The sequence below is a fragment of the Ischnura elegans genome, chromosome 13 (assembly GCF_921293095.1).
Source record: "Ischnura elegans chromosome 13, ioIscEleg1.1, whole genome shotgun sequence".
Classification (NCBI taxonomy): domain Eukaryota; kingdom Metazoa; phylum Arthropoda; class Insecta; order Odonata; family Coenagrionidae; genus Ischnura; species Ischnura elegans.
In genome coordinates, this window is record NC_060258.1 from 1,972,630 (window position 1) to 1,993,064 (window position 20,435).

The 20,435-nt window shown below is 36.7% G+C and overlaps 1 long non-coding RNA gene across 1 annotated transcript; it reads left to right on the forward strand.

The window, feature by feature from the left end:
- The first annotated feature begins 13,073 nt into the window (after nt 1-13,073).
- On the forward strand, nt 13,074-15,664 carry LOC124170182. The gene is made up of 2 exons (XR_006867345.1): nt 13,074-13,211; nt 15,370-15,664. It is a non-coding gene; the product is annotated as an uncharacterized LOC124170182 (long non-coding RNA).
- Nucleotides 15,665-20,435: the final 4,771 nt, after the last annotated feature.

Consider the following 20,435-nt stretch of genomic DNA (forward strand, 5'->3'; position numbering starts at 1 on the left):
AAACTTCACTGGGGTTGAAAAGATTTAGGGGGTGAAAATTGAAAAAAAAACTTTAAAAATAACTGTAAGTACTAAGCTTATAGGAAGGGCTAGGTTCGTAGAAGGCAGAATGAGATGACAAGTCTGGTTCCACACGTTTAATTGTCAGAGCACAGGTACAAACTCCCCCTCCGAGATACAGCGTAAGACCCCTCGTGTCTATTCCCTCCAAGAGGCTTCCTTCCGTGTCGCGTCCGTCCCGTGACCCTCTCGGCGTCCTCCTATTGTCCGGGAAAGGCCGCATGATAATGCATATCATACGCCTTCCCACGCCAAGATACTGCAACGTGTTACGGCATAAAGTGTTGGAGGAATACGCGGAGACCAATTCCCACGCGAGAGCAAGTTGTTAATCGGATAAGGGTGTCAGAGTCATGCACGAGGATGGATCCCACGCGAGAGGTTGCAACGTGTTATGAGTTTCAGATACTGGACCTATCACTCGAACGTGACTGTGCGATTCTTCCATTACCCCAAGAGCGAAACCGAGCTGACACGAGACGGCAATCGACACCATTACATAACCATTTTTCTTCGTTTTTTATGACATATGATATGGTTGCTAATGATATAATTCTTAAGGGATGAATACACTGTCCCCCCCTATTTTGTACGGGATTTATATAACATAAAATATAACAGGGGAAGGGGGTGTAGGAATGGTATAGGAGGGGGTTTAGGAGGTGGTCTAAAGAGCTGCCACAAAAACTGGAATATGGGTTCCCTTTAAAACAGTGGTGTATCCAACAGGAACCGAAGGTAAATCGTGGCCGTTGTCCGGTAAAACAACCATTCAACTTGCCTTCGATTAGTCCATGAATAGCCTCCATTGGCCTGAATCATTTTTAATCGCTAATTCCCTCATCAGTCATTCAACATCAGTGCAAAAAATCAGATCATCATTTTCATCATCCGTTGACAAAAATTGAGTTAGGGTTGACTGTATGCCTCTGTAGTACGAAACATTCACACTATCGGCCAAAACATTCCACTGCTGCAAATGCGAGCCAAAAAGTTGGGCTTTACCCTTTGGTAAGTCTAAATCTTGTATTAGATCACTTAGGTCCTTGTGTTATGGGATGAGGTGCCTTTTTTGACTAGTCTAGGGTTCTTCTACATCAGAGCTGTGATATATATCTCGATGGCTAGGACCTGCCTCCACTGCCGGTGTGGCTTCGTTCACTAAGACATCAGAATCATCGAGGGTGCTAGTAGCTTGAGGTTTAGGGATGGAAATATCATCAGTATGCTTCACCGGGTGAATTGCTGACGGTAAATTCAAATAAATCATTTCAGGGTTGTTAGTTTTTGATCCATAGTCTTGGTTTTGCAAAAATAAAAAAAATCGTTAAATGGATTGAGGATTATCCAAGAGGATTTATCAGAATGTCATATTTAAAAAGTGCCAAAATCCTGTTCTAGTGGTGATATCTTGGCATAGTGTGTTTTTTACCTTTAACCAACTCGCACTTTGTATGCCTCCCAATGGTTCATTTCAGTGACGATTTTGGTAGTGGACAACTTTCATGAACACAAATTACCTTGAACCTGGGAAATTATGCTGCGTTAAGTGATGGTGAAGAAATTTTAAGATGAAAAAGTAAACTATGTCCAAAAAACTTAGTTCAAATGATTGCTTCTGTTCTAATGAAGTGCATTAACTTCTCTAAAGTGTCATGCTTCTTGAAGATCAATATTTTATTATTACGTTACTATTTCAGGTTGCTTTTTCCTTGGGCTAAAACCTTGTCGAAGTGAAAAAAACTTGCTCGTTCCTATGATCACAAGAGCTTCGCAGGCGGGATACGTTATAAATTACTCCAGGTCGGGCCACAAATGTCAGATAGGTCCTAAGGTATGAGCCGAAAGGTAGTCCAGATGATGGTGTCACATGGACACTCCACCCCCAAAAAAATGGTTGGAAAGGAAGCGGGTAACCCTTCCAACTATTTCTTCCCTGATAACATGGAGTAAAATCGAATGAGCCTCAGAAACACATCTAACGGGACCAGTCCGCGAAGGGCGGGTGTCGTTCACGGCAGCGAGGTCGGCAAGATTTTCGGGGTCATCAACATGCGAAATCCTTGAAGAGACTCATCATCAGCAGCAGCAATGAAGAAAAAAGGAATGAAGACCAGGAAGGTGGAGAAGAAGAAGAAGGTGGCAATAAATATTGGGGGGTGGAATGTGAGGGCAATGATGAGGGCGGGGAATCTAGATAATCTCAAAAGAGAAATGGAGAAAGGATGATAGAATAGATATCTTTGCATTATGCGAAGAGAGGTGGAAAGATGGTGGGGCTTTTGGAGTGATGATATAGGCTTATATATAGTGATGGGGAGGAAAGTCAACGAGGGGTAGCTTTAGTATGAAACGGGAAGAGTGTTAAGCGTGTGGTAGGCATTGATGAGGTGAGCAACAGATTTTTTGGATAGATATTATGGCACAACCCAAAAACTTGTGGTGATTCAAGTTTACATGCCCACTACCAATCATAGGGAGGAGGAAATAGGTAAAGTATATGAAGAGCTAGGGGAAATAATAAGAGGAATCCTCGATAAGAAAAAATTATTATTGATGGGACAGGATAGGGGGGACTGACAAAATTCTGAAATATGCTGAAATGCAGAAACTGAATAGGGCAGTAAGGGTATTAGGAATTGAATTAGCAAAGGAGGTATCATTGAACAGGAAGGAGCTCCTGAGATGATCGATACATAGGCGTTTAAAGAAAAGGTTAGTTACTGATCTGGAGATTCTAGCGCTTTACGGGGCAGGAACGTGGAGACTAAGGAAAGAGGTCGATAGAAGTTTGAAGGCTTTCGAGATGTGGGCGTGGAGAGGAATGGAGAAGTTGGAGTAAACAAAAAGAAGGATGAACCATGTAGGGCTAGTGGATGGCATCAGTAATAGTGGAGCTAGGCATAGTGGATGAGGAGAGGCAGCTTCTATTTGAGATACGAGGGAGACAGAGGCAAGGGTTGGAGTGAGTATTTAGCGGGAGGGGATGTTGAAAATAGTATGAGAATGTTGTTTAAACGGGGGACACGAAGGAGGATAATAGGAATTTTTAATATAATGAAAGTGAGTAGGCCTTATTGTGAATTAAAGAGGGAAGTGGTTGATGGTAAGGGGAACTGCCTGAACGCTTCGTGAATGCTACATACAATCCTACCTTAAACGGTATAGTAATTTCATAATAATATTGCCTTAGATGTTATTTTAATGACTTATATATGCATCAACTTCATTTTTCTAATTATTAGCTATGTGGTTTTGCAGAGATATATGCACAAAATAACATATTGTAAGCTCTTTATTGGAAAAAATATGTTAAGAATTAAAAAAAATTAATGTTCATTTGTAATTGGGAGACTCACTCATCACTTGACGTTATTTTTGTTATTTTTTTATTTAATGCTTCACTCTTTTGCTGAACCATATCGAGTAGGGACGCTCTGAATGCTTAAAGAACCATTTATAGAATCCTCTACACATAATTAGCAGTCGAGTTATGTTCATGCATGCAATGAGCAATAATTTTTTTTATGTCCTTCAGCATTCTATCAGGTTTAGTGCTCATTTACATCAGGTATTCAAGATTAAGCAAAATATGTCAGGCGAGGTGATCTAAAATACTCTGTACCATAATTATTTTAAAAATGTTATCAATATATAACAATTATTAGCTGATGAATATCATGCTGTTAAAAAATAGGCCGTAGTCTTTGCTGGGCAAAAAAGTGTTGCAAGATGTGACATGGAACTTTCGTCGTGAAGTTTCATGCATGAAGTACTTATATAAATATAAATTAAACGATTTTCGTCAACATAGTGACCATGAACATTAAATTTCAGCATATTCATTAATTGAAAATAAAGAAATAAAACTTTCTAAGGCTCACTATTTACCTAAATAATTCCCCGCAAGCCACCTAAAAGGCGTGTGGCAGAGGGTGTTAGGACACCAGCCATATAGAAATTAAAAAATGAAGTGCTCTGACGAACTTGGGACAGGCGTTTATGGCTCAGGGAAAAAACGAATTCTCATATCTATCCGTTCGGGAAAACATCTCTCTTAATTGATCGCCTCTATCGGACCTGGAAATATAGTGTGGCTCTAATATTATATTCTCCGTGTTGCTCTTAAAGGTATCCATTTTCATTTTTTTAAGCAATCTAAGCCTAGCGTGCAGCCTCCGAGTCTCCCAGCCTAATTCGTTTAATATCTGAGTGACGCTGTCTGTACGCCCGTGAAGGTTTTTGACGAACCGCGCAGCCTTCCTTTGTATTTTGCTCAGTTCGCGGATTGTGTCATTCTGCACCGTATCCTATACGCTCGCTACATATTCAAGGTGCGGTCGGACGAGTGTGAAATAGCACCTTTCTTTTACTTTCCCATCCGAAAATTTTCCCATAATGCGCTTGACGAATCCTCATTTCTTGAGAGCTATTCCACAAATATTCCTCAAATGTGTTCCCTACGAAAGGATTAAGGTTATCGTAACTTCCAGGTACTTCATATCGTCATTTGCCTTTATGTTAATACCATCCCTTGCATAAAAATGGTTATAGTTGGAAGAATTCCGCAAGAAATGTACCGTCATGCATTTGCTGAGATTAAGTTCGAGCCCCCACTCTTGGCTCCACAAAAGAACGTTGTTTAAGTCCGATGATAGAATTTCACGCTCAGAGTGATGACTTATTTCACGATGGATGACAGCGTCGTCAGAAAATAAAGCATTTTTAGTGGTAATGCGGGAGCAGAGAATTATTCTACATAATTAACAAAAGAGGACCGATTACGCTTCCTTGTGGAACATCTGATGTTACTTTTACTACATCAGAGCTAACTCTATCGAGAACTACTTTTTGTTTACGATCTCTGAGAAAGCCGCGTATCCAGCTTATCGCTGTTGCGTTTAATCCGCATGACTTAAATTTGTATAAAAGTTCGTTGTGAGGTACAGTGTCGAAAGCTTTCTTCAAATCTAGAAATAATGCGTCAACTTGTCTTTTCGATTCACAAGATTTTAGAAAATCGTGAATAAAGAGCGCGAGCTGTGTTTCGCATGATCTACCTTTTCGGAATCCATGGTGACAGTCTTGGAGGAAGTTACAAATGTTCAAGAAAGTCATGATATTGCTAACGTTGATATGCTCAAGTATCTTGCCTATAATTAATGTTAATGAAATCGGGCGGTCGTTGTCTGGGTCATGTCTTTTTTCCTTTTTAAATATGGTTGTAACGCTTGCGATTCTGCAGTCCAGCGGTACCTTTCCTTCGGAAAGTGAGTTCTTGAATGTTATCTCTCAGTAAGGTGCGATCTGAGGAGCTAAAAATGTATTGGTATTTTTTTAATATGGGCACGATTCGAATTTCGTAAATTGGTTACATGGTCAGGTCACGTTACGAAACCTGGGTCGTTCCCATATTAAAATAATAGTGACCCTTAGAAAATTTTATTTCTTTATTTCTAATATGGAAAGGTTTCCCATGTAAGGCCTGAAATTATCAGTTATAATCATTAACTTTGAGAAAACCGTCCGTAGGCCAACTAGGCAATCCGCCGATTCCGTCAGAAGGGCGAGAGTGGCCTGAAAAAATCTAGAAGCCTTCAATGGAATGTTGCAGCCGTGTACACACAGTGAACATTCAACTCTTACGGGTAAAACGCTCGCTTACCAATGTCCTTCTTGGGAGCAATGAACCTGCTTATAGCCATTCCTGTCTTTTATTACCCGAAGAAATGACTCAATGTGTTATCGCTTCACTATAACTATCTTCCAGCATAGGTCATTGCGGATATTTTGAACGGCCAAATATTTCTCGCTCACATTGCATCATGCGCATACATTAATGATCTCTGCTCCCGCATTAGTAGTAAAATACGTTTATTTGCTGACGACGCTGTCATCTACCGCGAAATTAGTGATCACTCTGACTACGAAATTCTATCATCTGACTTAAACAACGTTTATTTGTGGAGCCAAGAGTGGGGACTCGAACTTAATCTGAGCAAATTCATGGCGGTAAATTTCTTGAGGAATTCGTCCAACTGTAACCATGTTTATGCAGTGGATTGTATTTACATAAAGACAACAGACGAAGTGAAGTACCTGGGAGTTACGATAACCTAGAACCTCACGTGGGGAACACATTTAAAGAATATTTGCGGCATAGCCCTGAAGAAATTAGGATTCGTCAAGCGTATTGTGGGAAGATTTTCGAATGAGAAAGTAAAATAAAGGTGCTATTTCGCTCTCGTCCGACCGCACCTTGAATATGCAGCGAGCGCATGGGATCCGGTGCAGAAAGACTCAATCCACGAACTTAATAAAATACATAGAAGGCTTCGCGTTTCGTCAGAAACTGCTTTGGGCGCACGGACAGTGTTACTCAGATATTAAGCGAATTAGGCTGGGAGCCGCTTGAGACTCGGAGGCTGCACGTTAGGCTTAGATTGCTTGAACAATTGAGAATGGATATCTTTAATAGTGACAAGGAGAACATAATATTAGAGCCACACTATATCTCCAGGTCCGATAGAAGTGATAAATTAAGAGAGATGTTTTTCCGAACGGATAGATACGGGAATTCGTTTTTCCCCCGAATCATAAAGGACTTTAATAAACGCTAGTCCCAACCTCGTGAGAGCTCTTCATTTTTTGTTTTAAACGGCTTGTGTCGTAACACCCCCTGCCACACGCCTTTTAGGTGGCTCGTGGGGTATTATGTAGATGTGGATGTAGATGAAGCCGTTTCGAATCGCACGAATGTGTCAGCCCATCCAATGCCTTGATACATTTCTTAGGGGTGGCATCGAGACTATGCGCATTATGCGTAACTCGGAACGCTCCCTAGTGGTTTGCAAGTTTCTTCACAAACTGAGCGGCATCCCCCCTGAGAAATTGAAATTCAATAATTGATATTGTTGTACATGGTTATGTGCAACAAATATTTATTTTGCTTCTAAATACATATTGTTTTTGAAGGCAAGAGATTAGTATATACGTGTTATTGCATATTTATCTTTCACTCATTGACTTATGTAGATTTCGATGATTTATTCGTGAGCTTTAAATTTTTACTGCAACCCGCAGTTCTTGTCGGTTTTTATTCAGCATATTTTAAGCCTTGTACTTCAAGGAACAACCCCTGTTAAATAATTTTGATTATTATTTCAATTTAACAACATTGGTATGCAAGCCATTTGTAAATTGGGCATGAGATTACTTCTGTGCGTGAAATAGTCCATTGCGATATTTTGTGGAATAGATATTTGAGGTTAGTAAGCATTATTTCGCTTTTATTTTAATTGGGTTTCCTTGAGGTCGATGGCACTTTTTGTATTGTGAAGTGTGCCGAATATCCTGGTTTAACGGAGATTTACTTTGCTTATTCCTATATATAAGTGTCCAAAATGTGTCGAGGGATATCCTTACGATGCGATATACATAAATAGAACCTTTCAGTAGCGGTACTAGTGTGACCGTTGCCTAAGGCATGCATTATTTTCTGTTGATTGAGTATAAAATGTTTTCAATCGTGAATCATTGATTTAAAAAATCATAAAAGGTGCATTTGTTTGGATTTGTTTTCATTTTTCATTTATGGATCAATTGTGATTTGTTGTAAATGATTCGCAGTCATTTTCTACCGAGCCAGGGACTCGCGGAAATAAATCATATAGTATTATTATTAATTTTCCTTTAAATTTTATTCAGTATTCACTGAGTTGTTTTAGTGTAAGAAGCACGGGTTCTCACCGAAATATCTCTCTAATATTGAATTGCGTCGAGAAATTTTCTCGTGATATGACAGGTTGAAATTATTGCAGCCTTTTGCAATTTGATGTATGCATTTCGGTGAAGGTTGAGTATTTTGAAACGTCTCTATATATGTTTTGGGATGAAACCGGTAGCTGAGATGACAATTGGAGCTATATAAAGCTGTTTCATATTCCATATTCTTTTTATTTGTATTGCCAATTCTTGTTACTTATTTATTTTTCCGGCTATTATCTTTTCGATGTTATGCGAAAGTGGCAAAGCAATATCAACGAAGTAACAAGTTCTATATTTCTATTCAATCAAGCTTATATTTGGTCTATTATTAAATATAGTTTTATCTGCTTGGATAGGCAAATCATAGTAAATTTTGAATGCACTGTTTTCAAGCACTGTTTCGGGGTGGTAAATTCATAGTATGGGGTCTAGGTATTTTTTAACTTGTGCTGGTAGGCCATTTTTCGGTGGATAATTTTTGCAACTTGATTAGGTCTATTTAAATATTCTGTATTAATAAACATCTTGCAGCCAAATATAATGTGTTGGATTGTTTCTAGAACTTGAAAACATCTCCTAAATCTGTCATCTGTTGTGCTTTTATCACCTAGGAAGTACTTTGCTTAATTTTTAGTGTGAAAAACCTGGTCCTGCATTGCAAGCATGAACGATTCGGTCACTCCATTAAGTTTACCCAGGCAATTATTATTGTTATTGTTTTAGTCCTTCAATATTTCTACACAAATTAAGTTCATTTGCCAAAATTTATCAAATAAAATTAAAAGTTGACATTTATAATAATTAAATGCTTGATTTAAAGGTAAACCACCTCTTTAGGAGAATAGTCATTATAACTTTTTTAACCGTTCATCCTAGCAGTGATTATGATTATACTTGCCGGAAAATATTTGCAATGATCTCAGTCACCATTGGGCCGAGGATGAACAGGATTGTCAGGGCAAAAGGGATGTAGTGGGATTGGCTGAAGTGCGTAAATGCCACGTAACAATCTGACAGTACGTCCAGAAGGTAGAGAACAGGGAAGAGTATCAGAAAGAAAACCTGTTGGAACAAAAACATCGAGAAATTAGATATACCTTTCATGCTCTTTACATGCAAGCTTGTCTATATCAAACATCTATTTCATGCACGAGTACTAAAACACCTGGTTCAATATATGTGTGTGGTTGAGTTAAAAATATAAAGAAATTATTTGAGTTCCCAACTAATTTCTTTTAATTTGAGTTAAAATGTAGATAATTTAAAATTTTATAGCTATTATAAAGGAGTTTAAACTTGTTAGAATACTTTCTTTGCACATATATCACTTGTTCATGTAAGTAAGAGATAATACGAAAACTTTGACCACCAATTCTCAAGTCTATGAATGTGCCAATCAACGTAGCGGAAATGTACACAGGTATGCCATTCCACTGTCATGCAAAATAAAAACCCGTTTCACATGGCAACAATGACATAATAATCTTTTCACTCAATCATTAAAAATGCCACCAATAAAGTATAACTTGAGTCAAATTTTAAAATTTTCCGTGTAAATAGAAACTATTAGCATTACTGAGTCCTTGAAGAACCCTTCTTTCAGAGGATTGTTTCAATGTAGGTGCATTTAGTGTGTATTAAACTAGTCCTGAAGTGTACATTGTAAAGACCAGGGGTCAATAAAAGTTATCATTACAAGTATAATTACTAAATGCAATAGAATTCATGGCTAAAGAAAGTGGGAGAGGTGGCCTTTTATGAGTGCGCATATAATCTTGGTTGGTTTAGTTGTTGGGATCTGGGGAAAGGGCCGAGGACGTGATGGCTGAATTGAAATTAATATCTCTAAATATTTTATTGGTGAAAAAATTCCCTGAAAATGGAGTGACTCCACGGACCCAAAGTAATTTTACAAAAGAAAGCTGTATCCTTTATAAGCTGTTACGAGCGTAAAACGAAGGTCGGGAGCCGCTAGGTACTCGGAGGCAATATTGAAATGATATCTTACAGATAAATAAAGGGGAATATATATCAGACTCCCACCTTTTTTCCAGGCATCAACTGAAATCATAAATTAAGAGAGGTATTTTACAGGACGAACAGGCATGGAAATTTGTTTTTCCCTTACGTAAAGTACTTAAAAAGGTGCTATGCGGTACTTTTGAGCATTTCCTTTTTATATGTAACCGACTGGACTCCTAACACCCCAAAAAAAGGCCTAAGCTTGCTTGTGACATATTATGCCCACATCTGCGAACTACATGTAGACGTGAAGCTCATGGAAAAAAACCAAGAAATTATCAATTGAAAATTGCATTTGTCACTGAAATTTAATCGGTAGCCAGTCATATTTCCCTTGTTATATCCTACTTTATTCTGCGTCAAGAAAACATGCCAGTGAATTGGAATTTTCGATGACGGAATGGACAGTGAGGCAAGGAAGCTCAATAAACAAACTGATCCATCTATCTAGGTATCATTAAACTCAACCACGGTGCAAAAAAACTTAACCATATCCAATGCTGGGAACGACTAGTATTACAGATACAACAACATATTAAAAGAACCGGATATCGAGTCATTCAATATAACAGAAAAATGTGAACATCGTTGATATTACAATGCCATTAACTCAAAAAGTATTGCTAACAGTTACTATCTATAAAAAAGCAATACACCCCATTTAGAGGAACTCTAGTGTGTAATTGAAGCAAAAAAATTCAATGCAACAAATGCATTAAAATAGAGAATTTGTTCCTGCGATAGATAAAATGCATTTAAAAATTACCCCTTCGTAATATTTCCTTCACTAGAGTTTTACTAAAAACTACCCGTTTTTGCGCGTAACATCAAGTTGCCCAAATTTAAGCGCTTAGTATTCCCCTAGTTTTCGTTTCAATAACTTGGAATTTGATATAATGAATTCATATGTATTATCAGCAATGTGCAGAAAAAAATAGCTTATACAACTGAACTTGATCGGTTTTTGGTAAAGAACGGAAATATCTGCTTACTTCGAAAGCAATGGGTGAATTGATAATTGATTGGTGGGGGATTTCATCTCAAATCAGGCGGAGGGGTGTCAGGTGACCATCGAGGATTTCTCTAAAACTTTAGATATGTGAAAGCAGTATCCTTATGATGAATAGTGATGACTTTATCTCAGCTCAGAACTGAACCGTCATAAAGTTACCGTCCTTTGAACATTGCAGTGTCAGGCCTCAGAGTAAAAAATGAAAAATCACATAAATACTGATTACTAAGGAACGATGGCCCGCAAAGCAGTTGTTATATTTTCATTTTAAAGAGAATTCATTTATGCACATAATAGAATAACTTTCAAGTCATCTGAAGCAATAATAAACAAATAGGACTTGTTTAAACAATAAAAATTAGTCATTATTTAACAATTTATTACTAAAAAAGGCCACCTTTTATTTTCTTTTAAATTTCTCAGAGGATAGCTTAAATGTTCTTCTTTCAATTACAAACATAAAAAAGGCAGTATTTTTATACTTTTTGTTTAAAGGCATGTCAAAGTTAGGCATGTTTTCGACTCTTTTACACCAAGATTGCATACCTTCACGGGGACAAAAAATAAATTTCATTCTACTTAGCATTCATAACAGAGAAAAGTTCATATCTGAATGATTGGTTTCATCTATTGAGCTAAATCAAGTTCAATGTTGTTTACTTCCATGGCATCCAATGTGTGCAAACACCCACTGTTACTGACTGGAAACGGTGAATGAGTCGCAATTTGCACAGAGTATTTTTCAATTAAACTTGACATAAGTCTTCTACTTTGGGCCATGTGGAACAATTCGATGGACCTTGCGGATGAATGAACGAGATACTAATGTCATTCTCTTCTAAACACACTGCAATGATTTTAGGAAATCACCAGGTTTTTCGGAAGCACACGAGGAAGTCATTCATGGTGAGATTTTGAGGACTGTATGTCTATATATCTATGTATATACTGTATGTCTATGGATTTTATTAGTGTCACAGCCTGTTTGATTGTGTGAATTACAGAGAGAGCTATAGTTGTCCCGTGTCTGTTAACTACCAAGACATGAAACTGTTGATGCAATAAAGAGGTGCTCCTTTCACCTAATTATTGTTTTGTCTAAATTGAACCAGAGTCCTCTATATTGCCATATAATAACTACGAAGTTGAGTCGTCGCAGTCGGCCATCTTCACTCTCATCATTAATGGCGGTCTGTGTTGTAGCATAGGCGTAACGTCGAGTTGGTGCAGTTTTTTACATTTTTGTAATTGATAAATAAGAGAGATGGGCGGTTCTTCTGCACCAAACTGTTCCATTAGTTGTAGGGATGTGTTCCGCGCTTTCGTTTTTCCTTGTAATCCTCAGGTAAGGGCTAAATGGCTACAAATGTGGGGGATGGATGAGTGGCACCAAAGCCGTCTTCCACTATTTGTGAGGTGAGTTAGAAGTTGATGTAATTCAATGTATTGGGTAAGTATTCGTATGAAGATCAAGTTCTTACTTAGTTTCGGCATAATTTGATGAAAGGCTGTGATTTACTTCAAGGATTAATACCTTTGCCAATCAGTTTTACGTTGTATACGTAATGTAAACAGAAAAGAGTGCATAATAATTCCTGCTATTGTTGAGAGTTTTTCATGTATAGGTTTAAGGTTATTTGTGTCAATGGTTTTTAAACTTTGATAGTGTCGTAATACTGATACAATTAACCCATGCTACATTCCATTAATTAATTTAAACAATAAACTAGAATACGCATCTTATTCACACAATGGAATGTGGTAAGTTGTTATTATTTCGTCGCGTGAAAGTTATATACTTGTAAGTGTCCTTGAAAGTTATACCTGTAACATATAAGTGCTTTCACGTTTGAAATATCGTGAGGAACTTTACGTGTGATACAATCAATGATACCAGTTTTCATTAAAGACTTACTGAAATCATGTAATATTCATGTCCGTTTTGGAACTATATGTTGTTGGTAACGAATGTTTGTAGTAATTAATTGAATCCATTTTGGATTTTACACCTTGTAATTACATGCAATTTATATAAGCCGCGAAACCTTCCTTAATTAATATTATAGTCAACATATATTACATGCATGTATTTATTTAGCCATTTAATCATTATGAAAACATTTTCCTGCGAGTTTTCCTTGCCACAGGTGCACTTATACGAATCAAAATTTGAATCCATTCGGAAGAGAGGCTGGAAAATATTAAAAGCCCAATCATGTTCCGACGATTTTCGGCGTCGCGAATCGTCCGAAGCCTATTACACCATGAGGAGACCTCTAATATTCGATTGCCGGTCTTGAATTGAAAGTATTTTCCTTTGCTAAAGTTGAAGAGACATCGAGTGTGGTATGTACGTATTGAGGTTGTTCTATTATTCATACTATTGGCATTTGCTGAGAGAGTGTGTTTATGATGTTACCAGTGTCAGTGCATTGTGATGAACGGTATTATTATTGGTGATAACGAAGTATTGTGGCACCGTTCAATTGGGTTATTGTCTATCAGTCATCTGGTTGTTGGGCTTTATTTTCTTTTGTTCATCTTGAGTAGCATTTTCAATTCCATCGTCCTTTGCTGTCACCCACATACCTACGCTCAACAGATAGCACAAGTTTCACTGCCCACTTATCTCTTCTTATGACGATTAAATTATGAAATTATTCAAAAGTAGCGCGAACGGCTGTCCTGTTTAGATTATTAACCAGCCTGAGAGACAATTACCTATTAGCTCTAGGCTGTAAAAATATGATTGTACAAGTACTATCGATCCCTTTATAAATGGGTTCATTGGAAATGTTTCTTACAAACAACTGGTGGATTGATAGTGATATGCCAGGGCATTTATTAGGGAATGGCATCAACAAAGCATTTATGTATCCTCATCGTCCATTCAATAGTTTAGGTTCTCGGTGTCAGGCGCTGCCTGAAGTATTATTATTAAAAGGAAGTGGTAATTAAACATACTCTTTAATTATTGGTTCAAGTTTGTACAAAGTAAGAAGTGGCAAGCATGCACAAGCAAGTGATATCTCTACTTTCCCTTCATAGCTTCATTGTATTCTTGGGGTCTGTGAACTAATTTACAAATCAAAAACATTGCTGATATTGACAATTCAAATGATTTTGAAACTGCCTTCATTTTGTGATACCATATTTGAACTTACTGCGGCTAAAGGAAGAAAATAAAGAGGACTTTTTAGTAATTAATTAAGAAGTACCTCATTGCTATTTTCATTGTTAAAGTCCTATTTTTTTACTTCTTTGAGAGAGTGCTTCAATGCTATATTAAAATGTGAAATGATGCAAATTTTTTGTTTGAAACCAAAACCATTGACTAGGGGTTTCTCGATAGTTTTCCTTGGAAAAAATCACCTGTGTGTAATTCATGTTTGGCATAGTCGAACGCTGGATGAATCCAAGGTCTTGTTTCTAGGATAGGTTAAGTGTTTTTTAAGACTACATGCAGTCTTTTGGGCTGGAGATATTGAGCATGTCTTTATTTGTGTGTTTATTCATGTCATAAGCACCTATATTACCCTGAGTCATGGACTTCTAAAATCTCTTGTACATAGTTTGTCTGTTTCTATTATGCCTCATTTTATTGTCTTTAGGTGGTGTAAGTCAATTCTTTCCTGTCTTCCATACATGTCACCTGGACTTGGTATTTTGCTGAGATATGACTACGTGTGTATATTTTTAAATGACGTATTTGTTAACATTCTCATTCATCTATTATATTTTGAGAAATCAGCACATTTGTTGTAAAATAAGCATGCAGTCTTTGCTAATGCTTATCATCTATCAAATAAGGTAGCTTCTCAAATTGACAAGTTTTCTTGAATGTAAGATTAAACTATATCTATTGCAAGTTCTTTTATTTCACATTGCCTTTGCTTATATTCTGACAATTTTTCAGTTATACCATTTTTCATTACTTCCATAGCATCCAAATTGCTTCTTTACATTGAAAAAGTGTTTTCAAAATACTTCTGGAGTAATTAAATGGAGTCACTGGTTGCTCTTATGTTAAGCTGTTTTGGTGACTGTCTGATTTGAGAACTACCATCGTGTTTGCTAAAGTTATTCTGACACTTTGAAATTCAGTATCGTTTCTTGATTAATATACTTTTGATGCTATTATAATTATGCTTCTATTGCATTAAAATTGAGTGTCTTATTCAATAATGTGCATAAATGTTTCTTCATATCTGGGCTCATCATCTTGTTGCATCATTTAGAGGAACAGGGTGGGCAATATCTTGAATTCAGATCCTCCTAAATGGAGTGCTTAAGAATATTTTGTTACTGAATTTGGCCCATAATATTGTATGGATTAGCTTTTTTTATTTTCTAAGTGGATTGACCTCTTACCAAGGTGTTCTGCAGTGCATATATTGTGCATTAAATTGAAATGCATGTTATGTGAATACCAGTGGTGATTTGTTTTATTCTTATATGTTACTCAAGTTCACTCAGTTGATGTCACCAAGATTATTCCTTTGTTCCAGATTCAATGCTGCCTGTTGTATCATGTTTGGAATTGGTGGCTATATAATGGAACGACTTCTACAATGATAAGATACAATTACTGCATTTCATGTCCAAATAACCTAAGCAGAAGAAGCATGTGCAGCGTTATATTCACAGCAATCATCTTCTGCATTGGCATTGTGGTGTCACCATGTATTTTGCTTAATGAGAGAATATATCTGGAGTAGCAAAATGTATTTTTTCATAAATTTTCTAACTTGTTGTTTGTTTTTTCTATATTCAAGTTCAACGCTCAGTCTAAATCAAATTGAACTTCTATTATGTTAAAACTGATTCCATGGGGTGTAATCTGTATTATTTATTTATGAGCAAGTGTTTGATGTTGCTCCACATAGCTAGTTATTAGAGCATCACCTCTGTCAGTGTTTACCTGGCCTTGATGTATTTTATACAAGAGTAATTTTTTATATGATTACCTCTTAACTACCTGTTACATTGCTTTACTCTGGTAATTCACATAAGTGGTTACATTTTTGAGTTCTTTACATCAAATTTGAAGATGAGTTGCTGATATGGAATTCTCAATCTATTCAATAGCATGGAAGCACCTTTATTCTAATGCTCTGACATAGGTATATTTGGCCTGGTTAAGTGGTTTTCCCTCTTTGTTTGTTGTGTGTTGATACGATGACTAATCAGTTCTTATTGCATATATCCCTCTTTGGCATATACACATTTTATCATTACCAATATGTATAATGTTTATACCATGAATACTTGGTTATCTACCAGTTGAGTCGTGGTTAATGTGGATTGTTGACGGCTTTGCACATTCTAGTGAAACATGTTTGCATTAAGTTGTCTTATATAGAGATATAAAATCAACTGTTTTATCAGATATTTCATTATTTTGGCATTAAAAGAGCAAAGTTTATTATAATTTACCACCTAGTATCAGAGCTTTCTGGTTTAAATATCCTTAGAAGTCCTTAATTTGCAGGAATGATTTCCAAGAACACTTCTTACCTAAGATTTTAATGAATTTTCAAGTGAGAGAAAGATTCTTACATCACTTCTAAAAGGTGCATGGTTCGGTCTTTAAAAAAATTATTTACCTTTGCTTAACATATTGTCAAGATTAAGAGCCATTTTTCACATTTATTCCCATACAGTACTACTACTAGTCCACTTGTTTAGAGAGAACACATGAGATCACATCAAAGGACTTATGAATAAACTTAGGTGATTCATGCATGTTAAATTTTTGTAACTATTATGCAGACGTATGGAAATCATTCTATAATTATGTTAATTATCCTAAGCATATGATGAGGATGTAAAAAATGACTACTAAGATATGGATGTCATTCACATTAATCTCCAATTTAAGGATATTGATACCTAAGTGTATGGAAATTGTATTTTATTCCATGGCATATTTCAGTTAGGCTAACAGAGATGTCCTGTTGTAAATCTTTCGCGGAATTGAATTGAGACAAGAGTGGACTAAATGAGGAGCCTGCTGTTGACAAAAGTCATATCAATCTAGCTGACTTGAAGCTAACTAAGAAGGAAGACTTATTTCCATATCTTATCATATACTTTTGAGTGTTTTGTTACAAAATGCATGGGCATGCTATTACAGGAGTTGTGTCCTGGTCATAAAATACTTCAGTAATCTTTTTTGGGTTAATAGCAAAATAGTTCATGTCATATATAGATTGAATTTTATTCCTACATTAGTGCCCCGGTATATATTAGGCATTTTGGCCTTAATATGAGCACTTTGGTTCTTCTTTATTTATCTTATGTTTCACTTCATTTCACCTTAAGCAGAGATGGGAATTGCTTATAATCACGAATATATTATCTGGGATTGGGATATTATGGGAGAAATGATCTCTATTTCAGTCATAAATAAATTTTTTACCAAATGCGTCTGCTTGGAATTTGAAAGTTAGTACCCTTGTGTCAACTCAGATTGTAGAAGTTAATTTTATATGTCTAGTTAAGTATTACCTACTGCTGCTATTAATCACAATTAACTGTTCACGGAGCTATGTTGTGTTATTAGGCGTTCATTCATTGTATCCCACAAATTTTTTATGTTGATTTAATTGCAAGAGTGCGTCTTAGTGTACGTACTAGGTTTTTTGAGAATGGTCTGACATGATCCCCTGTTAGATTTTGTTCTACTTTTACTTTTCAAGGAATTGTATGGATGTTCATTTTAGAATTGTTTTCTTTTGCTATGTGTTCTCTATTCCAAGGACTTATTTCCCAGGAAAAGACCCCAGTGGTTCACCTAGGCTTGTAGTTATTAAATTTTTTTTCAATTAGTGATGCAGTAAACAGTGGAAGGGCTTGCATAGGGATGATAATAAGCAAGTTGTTAAACCGTGATTCAAGTTTGTTTTTTCTACGTTGCTGCAAGCCTGATTCCGGCTTGCATTGCTATTTGGGTACAAGGGCGGACTGGCCAGGTTGGCAATCTCTGAGTCACCCAAGCTTAGGGGGTCCCTGCTCCATCTTGAGGGGATATTAAAAGTGTAATTAAAAAAAGATATTCATTACTTAGGTTACTTGAACCAATATTTTTTGTAATTATAAAAAGTTTTGTGTTCATTGGTTGCTTTCTTTACTGCATACTCATTGTAAATTAAATGAAGTGAGTTAGGTGTCCAGAAGGTAAAAAAAACTGCAAGTGCTTATTTGGAATGGTTATTTGGAAAGATTGTATTTAGTTTCTTTTTTTAGATTTCAGTGCTGTTTCTGGGACAAATTCATTAAAGAGATATCAGTTCCATAATAAATTATTAATTTTCTCAATTTTCATAGTATTTTTTTATTAACTTTATCTACTATTTAAGAGCGAGGAAATTGTCAAAATCCATTTTCGGGGCATGCAGTTCCCTAAAATTTTCCAAGGAAGACCTCCGAATTCCCCCCATCAGGACCCCAGACCGCTGGATACTACTATCATTGGAACAGATATGCCCTCTGTCTGTTTCTATCATTGGCATTTGGTATTGAGCACATCCATCCATGTGAGTACCCTGCAGGGGCCCAGGTAGTACTTAAGACTGGGGGGGTGGGTTCAGGTGCAACTAATACCAGGGTGTGTGGGGGAACGGAATACCCTCCAGGATAAGCGGTCGGTGCGAGATTAGTAAATTGGCGAATTTTAAGATAAATGGTGAGTTTTATGGCTTTCTGAGGGATATTTTATTAGTCCTTACACTATTCTATTAGTAATATTAATCCAATTAAGTAAAATGGATTAAAATTAAAAATTTCTCTGATCTCTGGGGGAGGAATTTATCCCCCATAACCCCCCTCGCTGCTCCATTGGTACCCAGGATCAAAGCAAGGAGGACATGTCGTGGTCTTTCAAGTAGTAACATTTTTGCAAAGAATGAAGAAGCCAAAATTGTAAGTAAATTATGACAGCGTTTCATTGTTCTATACAATGAAGAGAATGACTTAAATTTGTTACATGTCTTATGCAAATATAATTTTTTTAATAATTTCTTTAAAATTTTCGTTACGAGCTTAATTTATTTTCGCTTCAAAGGGGGGGGGGGGCGTAGCCAGGAATTTCGTTCGGGTTAATGATCGAAAAAACTATTTGTCAAATAAATGTTTTGTAAAATCGTCATTTCTCAATATTTTGTTTTTTAAATTAATCAAAGTAACTGTGTTTTCATATTGTCCGGGGGACAGGGGGGTCCTATCCCACCGCATTACGCCGCTAAAAGGCCGTCTCCAGCTGGTTACGCCCATCTACCCGCTGTCCTACTATCAGATTTCAGTCATTAAACTCGCGGCGGAATTGCTTGTGTCAGTACATATTTTGCAAAGAGCCTTTTCATTGAGGGTAAGAGTTTCCGTTAATAGTATTTTCAGTGATTATTTAGCGCAATTGGGTGTCAACCCATTAAAATAAGGGTTCGATCACGTCGTACTACGTTTAGCCTTTGCCCTGGTTTTACCTTTATTTTCGCCGTTTCCATTGTTGTCATGCCTAGAAAATTTGTACTTATGTTACTGAAGGTTTCGAAAATCAATATCACCTATCCGAAAATTACCAACATTCTTCGCTTACCAAAAAAACGAAGAAATTTTACCACATCTCCTTATGGGAAAACGGAGTATTTACACTGAAAATGGCGGACGTCGTGGTTGCCATAGTGGAAGCCTATGCGACGACTCGACATGATGAGAGAGTAGTGTTGAAAGAGCAATCTAGAGGACTCTGAATTGAACTAATTAGCATGTGGTAATTGAAAATTTCATAGCAGGCAAGAATTTACTTACTTAAATAAAGTGATAAATGTCAAAAATGTACTTCATGGGAAAATAATGTCTCAGCAGCATTTGAAAAAGCGAGATTGAAATGTCTATGAGTGACCATGTTCAACTTTTATCATTCTTTTCCACAAGTTAATCTTAACAACATAATATGGCTGCTTTTCCAGTTTCAACCGAAAATACAATTGACATATCATGCAGAGCTAAAGAAAAGGTTTGTTATATGCAGGTTATACATCCGCAAGGTCCATCGGATTGTTCCATATGGCCCATAGTAGAAGACTTATGTAAAGTGGCATTGAAAAATACTCTGTGCAAATTGCGACTCATTCACCGTTTCCAGCCAGTAGCAGTGGGTGTTTGCACATCATTTCCGTCCGTGCAAAACCTCTCCAACACTAATTTCTCTGACAAAGAGCAATTGCTCTTCTCGGTCTTAACTTTGGTGTCGTTCCCAAAAAAAAGCTTCCTTGAGGACTTAATGGCCAACATTGAATCATCAATCCAATTTCTTGACATGGAGACAAAGAATGGCATCCAAAAAGGCTGCCAAAAAATATTCAAAGCTAATGATTCAAAACCCAAACACGTGATGTCACACCCAAATAAGCATCTACCACGAAATAAATAGCTGAAATCCAAAGAATGCTTAACCTAAAACCTGATGAAGGCAATAGCTGTGTAATTCCAGACAAAAACGCATATCAGCAGAAAATAACATCCCTACTGGAATGCGGTCCTTCCACTAAACTTCCAAAAAGTCCCGCTTTAT